The 19,079-nt window shown below is 39.4% G+C and overlaps 1 protein-coding gene across 1 annotated transcript in view; it reads right to left on the bottom strand.

The window, feature by feature from the left end:
- RNF19A (ring finger protein 19A, RBR E3 ubiquitin protein ligase) overlaps positions 1–14,384 on the bottom strand; it is a 56,765-nt gene extending 42,381 nt beyond the window's left edge. Inside the window, exons 1-2 of the mRNA XM_021529428.2 lie at positions 14,230–14,384; positions 11,207–11,360 (exon numbers count right to left, since the gene is read on the bottom strand). The gene's annotated coding sequence lies outside the window, so the exon portion shown is untranslated. The remainder of the gene's footprint in view (positions 1–11,206; positions 11,361–14,229) is intronic.
- Positions 14,385–19,079: the final 4,695 nt, after the last annotated feature.

Genomic DNA, 19,079 nt, shown 5'->3' with positions numbered 1-19,079 from the left:
ACTTGGTTTCAGATTGGTTTCATTTTAAAAGTGGAGGGGAAATTTGAGCTCCTGTCAATCACTCTATCAGCTACTGAAGAAAAGGAATATAGCAGGAGCACTCAGATCCTCTGCATATCACTAAACTTTCTTTGTTTTTCCTCTACAGAACAGGTAAAATAACTTGCTCTTATTTCCATATGTCCACACATTTTATCAAATTAATTAAATTTTTAAGAAATCTAATATTGTAACACTAATCCAGTTATTCAAAAGAATTATTTTTATTCCAAATCTTATTTTTCCTCATTATTTTAAATGCCTCAGAAATATAATAATTAGCTATAAAACAGTCTGCAATCACAACTGGCAAGAAGGAGAATTTTTAAACTAATGCCTTGGATTTCAGATGTTCTAGTAACTCAAAGTCTGCCTTTAAAAAAAAAAAAGGAGTATTACCCTACAATTTTTGCTGAGGAACAATCTAGTTAGAAGTGTTAAACCACACAGATAACCTTGAAGTTAAAATTTTATGGCCATATAAATGTGCATCAGTATCTCAGTATTCCAACAGATGTGTTGGGTTTTTTTTTAATATTTCCCAAAATACGAAATACATGATGGAAAGCAATATTCTATATTACAATGTAACTGTTTCTAACCAATAAACAAGCTTGTGAATAAAAGCTTCCTTAAAAAATAGTTTTATTTTACTAAATCCAAGTAAAATCTCATCTAGCTGTGACAAAGATTTCTTGTGCCAAATGATTTCAAAATGTTGATACAAATATTTAGTATTATGCCCTGAATAAAGGTAAGAGGAAGTCAGCCTAATTATTGAGCCAGTAAGAACATTAAATTTATAAAACATAATCCTTCTATTTGTATGTAGTTCACCTGCTGTGGCTTGTCAACAAGAATAAAATATTTCACCAGTCATGGATTTGATAAATATTTCTCCAAAGCAACCAGAAAGTTCCCATGTAATACATCTGAACTAGTCAAAATCTTGGAAACTACATTATTTCCAAGAGATTGCTGAAAGCACTTCAATAGAGAACGTAATATAAGAGGAAAAAACTTTAATAAAAAGTTTTGATAACAAACCAAAGCAAACAAAAAGCATAATGTCTTTTAAAATGCTAAACACACACTTATACAGACTCAGCAAGAATATTAAACATATGGCATCCCAGGAGAATGTGGGGAAGTGGTCCTCACAGATGAGATTTACAGAAGAAATGAACTGGCAGTGAAACATAAACATGACAGAATTTCAGGTGCATTCAATACTGTAGCTGTAATAAGAAAAATAAAAACAGAAGTCCAACAATTTTGCATATTTGTGTGCATTTGAAAATCAAGTATCTGCAGACATCCTAAATAAACAACCTTTGCCAGTAAAAACTATTATATTTTAATTATATTCTTTAAGTAATATCCTGGTTAAGCAAAGCATAAGATAGATGCTATCTAGGCTGTTTTTGGGATACTCTAGGTAGGAAGTCACTGAAGAAGAAAAGACACTGCCCTGCAGTACCACTACAAAAAAAAAAAATTATCTGTACTGCCTCTTTCAACCAGGGAGCTCATCTCCATATAAAACTTTTCTATTTACACCACTATAATAAAGACACGAAATATTAGAATAAGCCCAGTAAGCCTTTTTCAACACAAATTCACAGAATCAGTTATGTTGGAAAAGACCTGAAATCACTGAGTCCAAGTGCTAACCTAACACTGCTAAGTCCACCACTAAATCATGTCCCTAATATAATCTAATTTGAGGTGTTCAACAATAATAGCTCTTTTGCTATGAAAGATTCAAGATGAAAATCCCTCCAGATTTATACATACAAATAAAAAATGGAAGATGGGAAGGTATATTTGGTTTTTATTTATTTAAGAAAGGAAAGTTGTTTCAGTTTTGAAATAAGTACTTTGAAGTGAGGAGCTTCACTGTTTACTTGAAACCATTTATTTCCTTCTACAGTTCCAAAGAAAAACATTACACAAATACATTAGAGGAAGCAGGTGTAAAACTGCATTGAAAAGCTATTTAAACTTCTGAGAAACAAACTTTATGTCAGCGTAGGAGATCTTTTAAGCATTTCCTTATGTTACCTGCTAGAACATGTAATTTAATATTTATCTTGCTGCTGTGTTAAAAGAAAGCAACCACAGGATGTTATTTCACAGTACTAGCAAGCCATGCATACTCTGTGGCCCTAAGCATAAAATAAAATTTTCACAGTGACAAGAAAACCCAATGTCACTTTTAAGCTGTAAATATATGAAGAAAATGCTGAGGATTTCAAAATAGTGGTGTAAAATACCTACAGGACATGATAGTTCAAACCAACAAACTAGCAACACAAAAACCCCCTTTAAGCTAGGTTGCATAATTCCATGAGATACTACATTGCTTGTTTTCAATGTGCTTTCAGTTTTAGTTCAAACATACTTCTTGTTTTATAAATCAGTTATCACTGAAGTTACAGTAACATCTGGACTTGTTTTAGACTAATTAAGCTAAATATCACTTTAAGAAATGTATTTCAGCAGGAAAAAATACATTTACAAAATTCTACTAATGTGCAATTAGGCAGCTTGCAGGTTTTTTGTATTTTAACATAATTTCTTCCAGCAATGCACAAAGCAACTCCGTGTGGACAGAGACACAGCAGATCAACATGAATGTAGGTAGATAGGTAGATATGGATGCATTTTAAAATACTAAAATATTTAAATACTAAAGAGAATACACCTTTTCCAATATACAGAGCTAGAGGCTCTCAGAGGAACTTTATGCTCAGTAAGCTTCACTACATATTTTCAGATCCCACAGAAGCAGCCCCCAGTGAATTAGCTTCAGAGGGTTAAATTAGTATAAGCAGCAGCCCATGCTGTCTCTTGTTTCAGGTTAACCCACCCTGAAGCACGAATTCAGAACAGGACCACCCTTCACTCTTCAGAGCGAGGTCAGGCATTTGGTTTAAACTGCCTGTAACAGAGGTTTAATGCTAAATCTTTGGATCTTTATAGGAGCAGGGACACTCACTGCATTATATGAATGGACATAGGTTAGTAAATTCCAAGAGAAAGTAATTAATTAATAGAAGGTGGTAACGAGTGTTTACATTTTAAATCACTGTGGCTATTTGCTAAATTAGCAATGTCCTTCTGCTTGCAGCCAAGTTTCCAAACTAGCTTATACACTAACTCCCAGAAGGCAATCATTTACCAAAACTCTCTCTATAGGGGCTGGATACCAGCAGCACACAAAAGAGTACAGCAGTCCTACAAAAAGCAGCAGCAGGCTTATAAAGCAAGGATGGATACAGCACCTCATGGTTAAACAGCAGATGTTACGGGGGAGGAGAATGCAAGCACACAGTCAGATTAAGTCCAATTGGAAAAATACAACCATGCTACTGAAAACAGAAAATAAACTATTAAGTTAAACTCACTGTGAGTCACCTCATTTTCAGAGTTTAGCAAGTAATTTACTTCAAAAGACAGTACTTTCTTGTTAAAAGAAAGGCTAGTTATTATTATGACTGCCTGACACTTCCCACTCCAAAAACCTATTTTCCAACCTGCTTAGAATTTTCTCAAGGAAACTGGGATTAAAGTTATACACTAGAATCTTCTTTAGCACTTTTATTTCAACCAAAGTACTTACGACAATAACAAAAAACCACTGCAGCTCAAAAAACCACAACAATCTAATGGAAAAAATTATCCTGGAAATGTTCAACACTAGCACACTTTGAAGCTGGAATTCGAATTCCAGCCTGTAGAACTTGGATGTGCATTTTATCATCCTTCCAGCAATGTGAATAAATCCCTGCTTGCAAGTTTTTGGGAATATGAGAAAAAGATACCCAGTCTCCAGGAAATAGCATATATTTTTTCTGCTAATATCTCTACTAAACTTGATCCAGCCTGGAACTGAATAGAATCTTCCTTTCACTTCCAGGTGAACATGATGCCTCGATCAAATACCAGGAAATAAAGATAGGAAGCTGACTTATGCTTTCCAACATCCAACTAATAAGAGGCAGCAACATAGAAGAAACTTCAACCAAATGTGGAGGGGGTGGGATTTCAACCTAAACAGTCTTGCAATTTTAACAAGAATCAAAATGGTGGCTGCCAGAAACCTGCACCGAAACTGGATGGTTGAACAGCAACTCCATCACAGCATGCTAAAGAGAAAAATGTAAGAAAAAAAGGGGACTGCAAAGTGAGGAAACAAACCAGTGCTGTTTGGGGAAGTAATCTGTGACCTTTAGCACAAGTAATAAGAGATTATACATGAGAGACAGAATGGACTGGCTGATCACAAACACTAGAGGAAAATAAGCAAATGACAGCAAGAAAGATTCTACAGAATAGTTAACAGGACACAGAGAGGGAAAGCATCTCCAAATCAAAGGAGAGAAAAAGTAAAGACCTCAGATTAGGTATTGAAAAGGATATGATTTTAGATCAGCCAAGGTATCATCCTAACAAAAATCTTAACTGGCTAAATATTAACAGAATTGCATAAAACACTGTTAATTATACAGAAAGTAAAAGTTACCTTCCTGGTAACAATGAAAAATGACAATGAAAAAGCAGCAAAAGCAGCTTGTACCACCAAAGCAAACCTTCCTCCATTGCCAATCCTTTACAGTCAAAGACAGACATAAAACACTCTACACAAGCATGTGGATCATACTGTCTCAGGTCAATCCCTATAAAGCATGACACAGTATTATTAAATACTACTAGCTCAAACAGCAGCAGTTTGTCTAGTGAGTAACTTCCAAACCTCCTGATACGACTTAAGTTATTATTTTTAATGGATAGAAAACAACACACAAACTACATTAGAAATAATTCTCTCTACTTGATGAAGTTACGTTTGGAAATGATTGCTGAAGCATGTTATGACAGTTTAACTGCATGGCTTTTATCCCTTCCCCCCCAGTAATAGCTCTGCCTGGGTACACACTTATCAAGTCACTGGTTAGGATTTTGTTTATCCTTACTCATTGTGCCCCCTATAAAAATAAATAAACAAATTAATAACTATAGCATAATGCTACATTGAAAGCAGAAATTAATTTCCCCGTAAGTCATTGCAGAGCACCAATATGTCAGATTCATATTGCTAAAATAGTCAAAACTATACTCATTCCACTGAAGTAGCATGGTTATTATCCCTGTTAACAGACACAATATTAGAATATGATTATGGATTAATTTATTTACCACCTCAGATGACTGACCTGAGATAGCCTAAATGAAACTAAGTTCTTGGGCATGTTATACAGTAAATATGACAACCTGCAGTATCAATAGTGTACACACATCCCCACCCTGACCAAACACAGCCAAGATTCAGATGTCTGTTTCAGACATTGCTCTATTTGCATTATATCTCTTATTCAATGGAAATAATTGCCCTAGAGACTAGGTTTATTTCTGCTCAAAGTAGATGGATGTGCCAGTAGAGACAGCGAGTGGATTCTGAATAGTGCTTCTGCAGGGGGGAAAAATCCAACAAAACACAGCTGTATAATTAAGAACAGTAACTTAATAAACGTAGGCACAAATGATAATCCATCTATGGCTGCTTCTTCAACTTTAATTCTGGCCTTTCTTAACATTTGAGAGTTTTACCTGAAACTTTAAAATCACAATTAATTGCGTGCAGTGGCAGAAACAGTTTCACTTTTCATGTACATGTGCAATCCTTCACATTTCAAAGCCCAGCCAAACTAGTCATGTAATTGCTCCAGAAGGCAGCCTTTCTAGTATTTCTAGTGCACTCATTATCATGGTTTCTGAGAAACAGTTAAACTACCAGCATCCTAAAGCTATTTTCCCTGTCTTTACAATAGACAGAGTTCTTGCATTCTATACACAATGAAAACCTGAGCCATTATTTACCTACAAAATGCCTAATATTCATCCTGCAAGTCTAAGTTAAAGTTACTCCAAATAGGTACTGACTTCAATAATACATACTCAAAACTATACTCCAGTCAACTGTTTTTATGACCTAACACTTGTAATAATGACGTTAAATCTAATAAACCCCCTTTTTTTGAAGGAAAATCAGATCATCAAAACAAGACTTCATCACCTAGTACTCCAAAATCACCCATATCCAGGTACTAATTTATAGTAACACTGTACAAAACACCCTATTTCAGGGAAGAACTTTAAAGGTGAATAGCTCTAACTTTAAAAGGACTGTATTTTACAGAGAGTTTCACTACTTACAGGGTGTTTTTAAAGATAAAAGCATCAATCTACCCAAGGCTTCCCCTGAAGTGTTGCATTTCTGTTCACTGTACTGCCAACTGGAAGCTCCTTCCTTTTGGGATTCTAATTTATTCTCTCGCTGAATGATTTTTAGCACAATAAACTATTAATCTGCACACTTAGAGGTGCATTTTCACCATTTCACAAGAAATACCAACCATATCAAATATTCTTTATTACCAATATTTTTTCATTATTTTTATCCACCAGAGAGAAACAAAAGCAAACTTACAGATAGCTTAAGAGAATCCAACCTACAAATGCAGCATATTGTGGCTTTTACATTAGTTGTGTATATGTAATTTTCCATAAAGTGGCTTTAAAAAGCAAAGTGCAAAGATCCCCACAGCTTGTGTAAAATAATTTAGGTTGCAACAAAAATATAAAAATATTTTTGCATTTTTATTAACAAATAAAAGTTATTTGTTACCCTTAAAACGGAAAGGTAACACATCTGAGATAAGAAAAAGGATATGACTGTACAGCCCTAAAAAAAAAAACCAGCAATATTTCACACCTCAGAAACAAAACAGAAAAAAGGAGCAATGAAAACAAAACCATGTCACTGTCCTCATGTTTTACTCAATCAACAGTTCTTGGTCTAGATCCAGCCAAGATATTACACTGATTAGGACAGGGTGTAGGAGGTAGGAAGAAACCATTTTCACTGCTTACTGTATTAAAGAAAAAGCTGTAGCATTGCTGGGCAGGACTAAACAGGATGCTTCTATTTCTTAACCCATTCCCCAGTAAAAACACCTCCTGCACAGCTTAAACTTATCTTTTGCTATTGAATTAATTTGGCACATCCTATTCCTTATCTACTAAATAAATTAAACACTGAAAACAGGGAAGTTTGTTCTTTCTTTCCCAGACATGCAGGCAGCATGTAATCCTAATAATCTAAATTCTTGCAAAGCAGGATTTTCTCTTTGTTTATCCTTGTTCTCTTTTCATGTGTTAGTTAATCCATTACCTAATTTATCCTGGAATCATCTTTAATTGTTAATAATGGAAAGACTCGGGACTCCTGTGCTGAGTTTACAAGCTCTCTTCTATTCTTGCCCTGGCCGAATTTCTGCCTGGTGTCGGGTCACAGGAGGTGAAGTCTACTTTTCTGCAGCTATGCACAACTACCACAGAAAAAGGCCAAACAAAGCACACTGGCACATAAAGAGAAGAAAGTGCAATAGCAAATAGGAACATGAAGGTGAAGTAAGAGAGGAGATTAAAAAACCCCAAACTAGTCACATAGGAACTTTAGGAGGAAAATACTTTTGGTCATTAGGCACTAAAACCCCTCAATCAAAATGCATATGGCTTAAAATCATGGTGGTGTGAAATGAGGAGCAGCATGCACAACAGCTTTTTAGGTTTCCCCTCTATGTTGTCCCACAGATAAAACTTAAACTGACTGTAAAATCTCACACTTCAGTAAAGCAACAGCCTGGCTTAACAGATTATAAGCACTGTCATTCCCTTCACTCAAAAAGGAGCTAGAAGTTTGATCCCTCCATCTCTGACCCTGAGTAAAAGGGCTCCTGGTCTCCTAAGATGTTTTTCAGAGTATCATATAAAGGAAAGCTTAGCTTCTTCTTTTGAAAAAAGCAAAGTCAAACAAAAAGTAAGTATCAGGTACAGCTTCACAGGTAAAATGAAAGCGAAAAGGTAGCTGCTTGTCTCAGTAAACTGAAGCAAGGTCTTCAACTCAGGAAAAAAAAGGTAATTTAAAATGCTTTATTCTGTTTATATTTGATTTAATAGTATAGTAGAACACGAAATCAGAGCACCTCCATTAGGACACACAGTGGAGAACACTTTGATTAAAGTTATTTTTCCAGTACACAATCTAAAAATAAAGTAACCTTGAACATGCTCTACCTTCCAGACACATTTCTTTGCATTGATCAATGTATTAGATTGCTTATCACAGAAACATGAAAGGCAGACTCAGATAGTTCCCAATGGCCGACCAGTAGAAAATGTTTGTTATCAGGCTTCAAATTTGCCAGTAGAATGTCACCACAATCCCTATTTATTCCTATGCAAATGTTCTTCCACTATCAGAAGTCTAAGGGACACCTGAAGTTCCCTATATAATGCATTTTGATATGAAGGAGAAAAGCCAGAGTGTTGCAACAACCACTCTCTGTAAGCATCATCACTTCTTATACACAGTTCCTGTACAAATGTTAATTAATACTCAATAAAACATTTACTGGGAAAGTCCTATTAGATCTTGATACAAGGAAGAGCTGCAACACTGAATACAGGCTTGGCATATGGCCCCAATTTGAAGGTCATAAAAAGCCTAAAGCACTCCTCAACTATCTAATTAAAACAAAATAAAAGCCTTCTATTTCCTAAAAAAACCCGTATAAATATTTCTTCCTGAGATTGAATTCTGAATGGCTATACTGCAGAAGATCTGCCAAAACATCCCTCTCGTCCAGTTTCACAGAAATATACAGTCAGTTCTGAGCACCATGTACTTCGAGCAAAGGAAATAGATGAATGACGCATTTAGGCATGGCAACACCAACAGTCTTTTCCTCTGGAATGCAACTGTTATGGTGCTATGAAAGACTTTTATTTGTCTAAGAGCAGTTAACAAGGTTATTTTGTATAAATACTTAAAAATAAAAACAAGGCACAGCAGCACTAGTGCTGTGGTGCCATCATATCCAGAACACTAGCAGGCAGCGCTGCCAAAGCCCCATGCCTCAACTAAAACCCTCAGTCCCATCTGAACCTCTGTTCAGAAGATCTCCGAGGCGCAAGACCACTTTGCACTCCCTAAAATACATTTATTGAAAATACGTGCAAGATAAATTTGTCTTACACAGAACTCGTACACAATACACTAAACACTACAGCTGGAACAGTCTGACATATTAAGAATTTTAGGATAAAAATAAAACTTGATTACTTGATGTGGCTCACAGAGTTTGTTTTTATGTGAAAAATTTGATCATTAACCAAGAAACTTAAAAGTGGTAATTTTATTTACTAAGGATATGCAGTATCAGTGAAATACAATGACAACAAAACAACATGATTCTTACTGCATGCAATTTCCCCAGAGTTAATCCTTTTGCTGAAGCAGTTCTTCATCCACTAAATGGAGCAACAGTAGGGGACAGCTAGGCACTCCAATTTAGAGTAAGCTCTAATCTGCCTTATGGGAGCAACTAAAGGACCTATGGAAAAATGTTTGTTTAACAGTAATTTGTCTCAACTATAAATGGAAGCAGAACAGAACTGACATAGTCCCACAATGACAGTTTGTGCTGAACAATAACAGGATACTTGCATTAACAGAGTTGTGCTCTATTTAGGAAGCAAAAACAAGTGACAATACCAAACTCAATTGGTACAAACATTTATTTCTGCAAGATGCCCTTTAAATGTCTTGCTGAAGACATCATATGGGGATATGCCAGCCTCTAAAGAGAGCAAGTTTTAATGCCTGAGGAAACACCTTTATGTATGAAACTTTAAGCTAATTTCATTAGGTCATTTTGCTAAGTTGCTCAAGGTTAAAATAACTCTTATATCAGCCTTCCAGACTGGTGCAGTATGTCTAGATGCAAAGTGAATCTCTGGAAACTCGCCCTTTAAAAAAACCCGAAAACCCACAACTATTCTCATGTCGTGTTTGGCTACAAGTCCAACAGGAGGCTACCAGTTGCCCAGCAGGTGACTGACTTCAATCCACAGTTTAAGAGTGGAAACATCTACAGTAATCTTTCCACTACAAAAAAAGTAACCTAAAGTGAAAGTACTCTTACTTTGTCTTGCTGCACGGATAAGCCCCAAGGGACGGTTAGTTCTTCTAAGTATGCTACAACACCAATGAAGGTAAAGCAAAACAGACACTCAAAGCCCTTCTCACTTGCCTTAATGATTGAAGACCCAAGGGTGGTATCACAAATGACATCTCACAGCTCACCTGTGGGGCTTTTCTTCCTTCTACAAATTCTACTTTGAAGAATTCAAAGACCATTCTAAAGCTGACATAAGACATGCTCACAACAGGGAAAAAACTTCTTGTAGAGCCCTGTAATATTCTAGTCCCCCCCAACACTTACAGCTCTTGCTAGATACCCATTGCTTTGGTTAGTCAGTACTGGTACTAAGAGGAAAAAAAACAGAAAAAGCAAGCAACCCCTGCCAGAGAAGGATCAGCAACCAAAACCAAGGTAAAACACAATTATAAAGTGCTTGAGAATTGCCAGAAATGTACATGAAACAATCAAGATCACTGAAGACTAAAGCACCTTATGACTCAGCTGAGTGAAATCTCTTCCACAAAGTCTCTTTCCATCAACTAAAAAATAAACTTGCAAAAAGATCTGCATAAATGAGGTGAACATTAATTTACAGAAGTTTGGAAGAAATCTGTCAAATCATAAATACCAGCAATAGACTAAATACCTATTTATTATTACAATGCACCAAGAAATAAAATAAGTATTCTAAGTGTCTGAAGAAATCTTCCGCTGAAGTAATTCCTCAAGTGAATACTTAAGGGGGAAGAGTGTAATACTATTTGTACGTTTCTTTCTTGGTTAAAGTAGTGCACAACAGCATCTGAAGTGCAGTCTATATAGAACACAAAAAGGTGTACGTTTTTCCTTACAGATTATTTCACTGATGATTTAAAATACAAATTATTTGAAAGTAATTAAAATTAGAATAAAACAATAACACTTTCACTTCAGAGACTCAGAAATAAAAGAAAGTCTCCTCTTGTGAAAAATAGGAGCATTAAAAAAAAACCCAAACAACAGTTTTAAGAGATACTGATAGAACCTCTTCCATATTCTTCCTATGGGGGGAAAAATGGTACATTGCAACACTAATAAAAAAAATCAGCTCTCTAAGATTGTGTGTAGCTTTTTACCTTCTTGGTAGAAGTCTACCTCCAGGTGCAATTCACATGCTTTTAGCAGCAAGATCAACACCAGTCCCAGTGTCTTGAAGCTGTACTAGGTACACCAATTCATTCAGCTACACATCTTCCATCAGTTAACGCAGAAGGCACAATGGAAACAGAGCTATGAGAAACACAAGACAAAAATCTGAAATCAACTTCTTTATGGATAAGACAGGGTTAAAATTAATACTTTTATTAATCACTCAAAGAGCTTTCCCTGACCTTCAGAAAGAATTGGACTGACTCACATCTCAGCTACAAACCAGAAATCACACTAGGAGTAGGACCCAAAACATGTATCCATCACTTATTTAATTCAGGTATTAAAATTTATTCTGCTAGGCCAGTATATGATGTTTACGTACAATTCAGAAAAGAAATCACAAAGCTAATATGGATGTCTGACCATGGGCCAGAGTAAACTGACCTCATAATGGAGACCACCAGCTTGGCTAAAGGCCATCTGAGGACAGTGGTCCAGAGCACTATAGTTGTACTTCAGAGCTCAAAGATCTTTCTTAGTGCTTCCAAACCAGGATTCAGAAGTCCTATGAAAAGATTTATGCATCCTATACGGTCATCCTGGTGATGCGTGTGTTGGATCATTGTAAGGAATACTTTAGTAAGACTAAGCACGGATCAAACAGGCCCTATAAACAGGGGAGAAAACCCTACTTACTGTACTAGTTAGAAAGAATCACCTACTCATCAAACAAATTTAATCTGAAGTTTTTCTCATAGTAGCTCCTCTATTTCTCATAGGCGAATAGTAGCTAAATGCTGTTAATTAAGAATATGGGGAGGCAGGGGGAAATATTTTCCACCATAAAGACTTTGCCTAACTGCCAAAAGAATTCAAGGGCTTGTGTTCTTTCACAGGTTGATAATATTTACATAAACCAAGTTTTCCTCATACATTTATTAATGTTAACTGGGAATCCCATAGCTAAGGGAGTTTTAATGATTCACTTACTAATGGAGAGACTAGAATTTGTACACACTACTAAGGTAAACAAATACATCTGTCAGGCATCTTCTTTCCTCCTGAGCCTCAGCTAGTACAATTAATCAAAATCTGATGATTGCTCTGCGTAAGGAATGCATCATTTGTCTGACAGATTTAAGTTAAAGGGGAGAGAAGAAAAACATACATAAACATTTCAACTCGTTCTTTTAAAAATTATGATCATATGTCCACAAAATCAGAAATAGCTGACAAAATAAACAAAACAGCTTGAATTCAGCATTTTATAAATGCTGAATTTTATAAAATGCAGTTGAAACTGGCATACTTCAAGAAATATGCACACAGAAGCATTATACATATGTAAGCCTTTTACTGAACTTGTTTTTAAGATTAGCATTATTACCATTGTGCAAAAGCAAAACTTTCATTTTCTGGACAAACAGGCTGAGTTCACATGCAATTAAAAATAAAAAAGTGCTTTCTCAGCTTTCTGAAAGCTTGAAGTACAAGCATTTAAATGTTTACAGTTAAAAAAGTACCAGATTTTGTAAACTGTTAATTAATGTCACACAGCCATCATTTCTAAGCATTCAAGTGAATTCTGTTAACTGGGCAATTCAGAATTTTACTTCAGTCTAACTTGGATATTAAACCAGAAACTTTCTTTTTCAACTAATTTAATAAGATACATTTAATTGGACAGTGAAATATGGTTCTTTGACTAACAAAAAGATTAGTTATTAAAAAAAAACACTGAGGAGGAAAATTAATTTCAAAATGAATTTATATTTAGTTTTGTCTCCAGAATTAAACCCTGCAAGATGTGTTTCCCCAAACTGTGCTTAATAAAATAATGCTATCCTTGATGACAGTTGAGATAAAGCTCTAATCAGTACCAATGCCAACTACAGTATTTTAACAGAAACAAGATTTGTTGTGTTCCTCATGGAGAAACACAGGCACATATCCAATAAGCAAACACAAAGGCATGAAGGCTTCAAATTTTGATTTCTCTGCTCAGCACTAACAGCATCCTACTACTGTCCCTTTGGTATAACCCCATAACTCCATTCCACTACTACCGCTCCGGCAAAGCCTCATTTCTTTCTGTCAAGAGGCAGTACTGGAGCAGAACGAGAAAGGCAGAAGGACGCCTTCCCTTTGCCAGCCATCACCCCTTCAGCTCACTTACATGCACGCTGCCTTTCACACCGTTTGTTACCAAATAGCCGCTGTGTGTGTACAGCAAACGGCTAGGTGGAAAACTCCCAGCTCTGCAGAAGGACCTGTGCAAGCGAAACACTGAGCAGGACGCGGGCTGTTCCCACTGCTTGTCCCCCACCGCCTTCACAGCCGAGATACTCTATCCCTGCAAACTCCTCCACGCCTCCGGCCCACCGGATCCGGGGTGGGCAGCAGACCGCAGAGAGCTCAACTAGAAACTCTTCGGGGGGAGGAGCGAACGCTGCCCCCGGGGCGCTGGAGGCCCGGGAGCTGCTCAAGCTCCTCTCGCGGTGCCAGGTCTCCCCGTGCCCACCAAGTTCAGTGCCGGAGTTCCCAGGGCCCCGGCGCGAAGCCGCTGCCGGGCGGCGGGAGCGCGGCGGCGGCCGAGGGGCGCCGCGGCCCGCCCGGGCAGGGGAGGGCGGCAGCTCCTCCCCGCACACCGCGGCCGCCGCGCCGGGGCCGAGCGGGACCCACCCGGGGCTCCCCGAGCCCTCCTCCGCCACGGGCCGCTCGCTCCGCCCGGGGGGAGACAATGGGCACGATGACTTCACCCTCCAGCAATGCGAGCAGCAGCGAGGGACGCCGCCGACTTCCCCCCGGCCCCCAGGTCGCTCTCGGGCCCTCTCCCCCCCGGCTCGGGCTCCCGCCCAGAGGCGGCTCCGGCTCGGAGGTTCCGCTCCACCCCTCACCCGCCGCCACGCTCAGGGCGGCGGCCGCCGGCGGAGGCCCGAGCCGGGGAACGCCGCCGCCGCCGGGCCCCTCGGCGCCCCCGGGCCCGCCGCGGACCCACCCCCGGTACCTGTGGGTCGGTGGGAGGAAGCGGCGCTGCCCCGCCCGCCCGAGCCCGGCGCCGCGCAGGAAGCGCCTCCGTGCGTGTGCGTGTGTCTGTGTGCGCGTCTGTGTGTGTGTGTGTGCGAGCGAGGATCGGAGGGGGCGGCACCGCCCGGCCGGGGCGGGGCGGGGCGGCGCGGGGCCGGGGCCGGGGCCGGGGCCGGGGCTGCCCGGGAGGGAGGCGGCGCCCGGGCCGTCGGTTTCCGCGACGCGCTGAGCTCAACGCGCACGGCGGGGCCGCCCCTCGCCCGCCCCCGGCAGGGCGGCCCCGGCGGGCGGGACGGCTGCGGACCCCGCGGCGGGGCCGGGGCCGCCGCCCCCGGCGCGGTGCGGGGGATGCTCGCAGCCCGCGGGGTGGGTGCGCTGTCTCTGCCCCCGTGCCGGGGCCGCCGCAGCGCTGCCATCTGCAGTAGCAGCACAAGGTACAACGTTGTATCCACGTACAGGTCCGTGGGCTTCACGCCCATGGAAATGGAAAAGTGCGAGGCGAAGAATGAATTATCGAGGCGTTTCAATAGGTGCTGTTGAGCGCTGATTCACTTGCCAAAATGACAAAACCCTGTGTCCGTGCTGTAAGATACAGATTTGCCTTTTTTTCGCCCCCTCTTGCCATTTGAAACCTGAGGATGCCGCCTCAGAATTTGCCCACAAGCCCCCAGCTTTTCCTTCGTGGCATGGCCCTGTTCTGCATTTAGCTGCGGTCAGCCCCGGGCTCCTTGGCCAGCAGCCCCAGCCCTGGGCTGCCTCCGGCTGCCCTGTATCGCTCCCCCGTCCCCGAGTCCGGGTGCTCCGTCTTCTTTTGCTACAGACCTTCCTGCGGTCTTCCGCGGGATTCCCTCCCTCTGCAGCCCTGTCGTAGCTCTCCCACAGCCAGCTTGCTTCTCCTGACCTCCACTTCTGGCTCAGCTCCGAATCTCCTCTGACATGTTTCAGAATTCTCTGCCTACATTATTATTACATTTGATTTAAATAGTGTGCTTTTTTTTTTTTTTTTTCCTGGTTAATCATTCACACTGTCGTCCCAGAATTCTGTGGAACTGGAGCTGATCCTATGCTAGTGGTTCTTCCATTAAGCTGGTATGAAACCTGAAAGCTTACTCTGGAAAAATTTATTAATCACCCAACCTGCACTTAACATGTGCAAAGATAGTAAAATGAATTAAATGTACCGTGCTTTTCTGGTGGGATTTGCAATGCACCATCAATTAAAGGCTTGCACATATACTTTCCTTTATTTATGTGCATAGTTCTGTTTAAGTCAATAGGACTACTTCCAGTACATCAAACTAAAAGTAAATACAAGTGATTCCATGGTGAGATACTTAATCTGAAATGACAGAATAGGCAGTTACAACAAACAGGGAGGGGAAGTGGAAAATAAGGGTAACACCAAATGAGATTATACTGGAATTTTGGCATGTTGTGTACAAACCACAGTAGTTCCCTGTTGGGTTGTAAAAGCCAGTGGCTAGGTGAGTTGTTCAGGCTCCAATACTGCAAACATGTACATGTCACTTAGGGTGTGTAAGTGGTGCCATTGTGTTCAACTGGATAAGATACACAGAAGTTTATTGCATACAACTTGCAGAGTAAAATCTTGGACATTTTGTTATATATGGGATTTGACACAGAAAAAGGGAATTAGAGAAAGGCAATTAGCTCATAAAATTAGAAAAAAAACAAGAATGGAGATGTGTGAGGGGAAGAAAATGAAGAGAGAAACAAAAAGATTCACATATAGAATAGCATGGTAGGTTAGTGACCAAATTTTGGAATAGCAACAGCAAACCATTCTACCACCTCAAATGTGCAGCTACCAATAAAACAAAAGCAGCCAGCAAAGCAGTTCAGTAATGTTTTACTTCCTAAATGTCCAGAGGGATTCAGCAAATCAGTACAAATGTTCTGAAATACCTTGGCTAATGCTGGAGAATAGGAGGGAAACACAATCCCGTTGTTTTAAAATTCTGCACTGGGATATTGAGCAGTCACTGTGGTGGTGAGATGGTTTCTCCTTGAAGCTGATGAGGGACAAAGCAAACCTCCAGCCAGCCACCCTGCTGAGAGCTTGGCAGTAGAGAGCCTTCAGCCAAGTAGGTGCTTTTCATCAGAAGTATTCAAAGAAGTCAATTAACAAAATACACTAAGCATAGGTAAGAAGGAAACTCGTTTCCGCACAAGCTGTACACCAAAACTAGCAGTTATTTTGGTATGTAAGGAAGATATGTTTGCTTGCTTGCTTGCTAGTTTATTATTATAGAACAGGATGACCAAGAGGTATTAAGGAAAAGTAGGGACTGCTCAAACTCTTGAGCAAATACCTTATGCAAACTGCATTTGGTGAGGCATACATGGTTTAAGAATGCTAACTAGCCTGTCTTTCCAAAACACTTTCTGAAGAACATCTAGGATTTAACCTTTGTGGGTATTTAATTCAGTTGCTGGCAGAAAAGTACAAAGTATTATATCACAATACAAAAATACTACCCTCTGAGCAAAGCATCTGGTGTGTTCTAAGGAGGCATAAGCACACACAACATGCTGTCAAATATGGAAGGGTAAAAATTGTATCAACATGAAGAGAGGTGAGCAGAGGGGGCTGAGGAAGGAAAGTGCTTTTCTTCTTGGTGATAAGGAATGGAGAAAAGGTATGAGATAGACAACCTCATCTCAATTTTGTATATCCTTCCCATACTTTTGGCTTATCTGGGCTGCTGGCCTCAGTGTAGCTTCAATATTTACATATGAAACACTGTTGTCTCATATGGTAGTGTAAAATCAGCACCTTGGCCCAGAATTTCATGTGTTGGTGGTCTTTTCTTTAAAGTCATATTGGAAGAATATCAAATATGATGGGTAAATGTTTCCATGCCTCTGATCCCACAACTGAGTCTCCCTTTGAAATCTTTTATTTGAATATTCAACCATCATCTTCAACATAAAATTGGCAAAGTCAAACTCTATTTTTTTTATTCGGTAATTTCATGTTTCCTGCAGGCTCTGTCATCATTTGGTCTCCAGCCCATCATTTTTAGGGAAAAACCTGTCCTCAGCCCTTTCCCTTTTGACACACACATTTGTGTCCTTGATCTTTCTTTCATTTTGTTCTGAAGAACACCCTTTGTTGTAAGATTCACCACTCTCCTATGTTTTCCAGCTCAGCTGTCTTGCCAATTAATTTTTTTTCCTGGAGACCTTATTTTTAGCACCCTGGATTTTACTGGTCTGTCTTACAGTGTTGCCCCACAGATGGCTGCATTTGCACAAAAAGCATTGCAGAAGATTGATGTGGCAGCAGGAACAAGTGGCATAGGGAAGGAAGAGAACTGCCCAGATCAATTTTGCCTCTGGAAAAAATGTAGTATGGAAATGCATTCTGACTTACAACCAAAGAGAGGATAAAAGCCTTTGATGAATTAAAATATCTGCAATACACATGGATAGCAAAACAGAAATCAGGCATGCAAAAATAGAAAATATTAATAAATGCTACACTATAACTGAGAAATATTATATATAAATACAGCTAAGAGCCAGAATTCACAGAATAGGAATAAGTGTTGAATACCATCAGATTTCTGTTTGCCCATTGTGAAAGATGATTTGTCATGCACTGATTGTCATAAATTGTACTGAGTGCAGTAGATTTAAAAAAAAAAACATCCTGTGTACCATGATGGCAAGGCTAGGATAATGGATTAGCAACAAATAGAGCTATCTAATATAGATGCAATCTCACTGATCCAAGTTACAAAGTGGCAAGATACCAGTAAATAATGTGCAAGCTGAGAACTTTCCAAAATTTTTGGTATGTCATAAAACATTAAAGATAAAGGCTTCCATAGCCATTTCAAACATCAGATATCTTAGAATTACGTCATCTGGTCTAATCAGTTTCTATAGTAGTCAATTAAAAAAAAGTAAGAGTAGGAAATTGGTAATATATAGAACTGCAGTCCCTAGAATATGCCTATTGCAAGAAAGAAAATCTGCTTAAATAAAAAAAAAATTATTTAGGTTTATTTTCAGCCACTACAAACTCCAGAAGTCTGCAAAAGACTACTATATGAGCTTAAAATTTCTCAAATGCCTAAAACTCTACTTCTAGATGTAGTGTTTAAGCTCTGAAGGTAAGGAGTTGCAGGATGCAAAAGTTATACCTGTAGATTTTCTTGGAGTTAGCCACTTTTAAAGGCCAGTTGTCTATTACTGTCAGTATCCTCAAAGAACTGCAATTTGTTAGAAAAATAAATGAAAGTCAAGTAAGAATTATACAGCAAGAAGCAGCAGACTGTAATTTCTGTTGCACAACACTGTTTCCATTCTAGTCTCCTGAGCTTTCCTCCTCTTTTAGTCAGAACAGCCTGAAATTTCTGGTTTTATGGGTTCAGAAGTTATGTGATTATTCTCTGCCCAAAGGTGAAATTGTTTCTGGAAAACTTGAGCAAGAATGTTTTTGCTGGTTTAAGTGTGAGAACAGTGAGATGGGGGTGAAATGTTGCATAAAGGTAAAAGTGCTTTAGGGGTTTTTAAATAACTTTTTCATCATGATGAAGTGATGTGAAGCGATGAAAGTCATGGTGGAAATAACTCTGCTTAGGGAAGACCTATACTTCTCCTAAAATTGGTCTCAAATGGGTCCTTCAATAAGCATATACACTCCATCAGAGCCAGGGAGCATTTACACTTGACCTTCCCTGGGAGGAAGGGCGAGTATCTGCTCAGGTTTATCTGTCCTTTGAGTCACAAACAGCTCCTCCATATTTTCATGGTGGCACACTGACTGTACCCCGAAGTCTTGCCCTGTTACTGCCTAAT

Source organism: Lonchura striata, chromosome 1 (genome assembly GCF_046129695.1).
Source record: "Lonchura striata isolate bLonStr1 chromosome 1, bLonStr1.mat, whole genome shotgun sequence".
Lineage (NCBI taxonomy): Eukaryota > Metazoa > Chordata > Aves > Passeriformes > Estrildidae > Lonchura > Lonchura striata.
The sequence above is the reverse complement of the archived record's forward strand: the minus strand, read 5'-3'. Positions and strand labels throughout refer to the sequence as shown.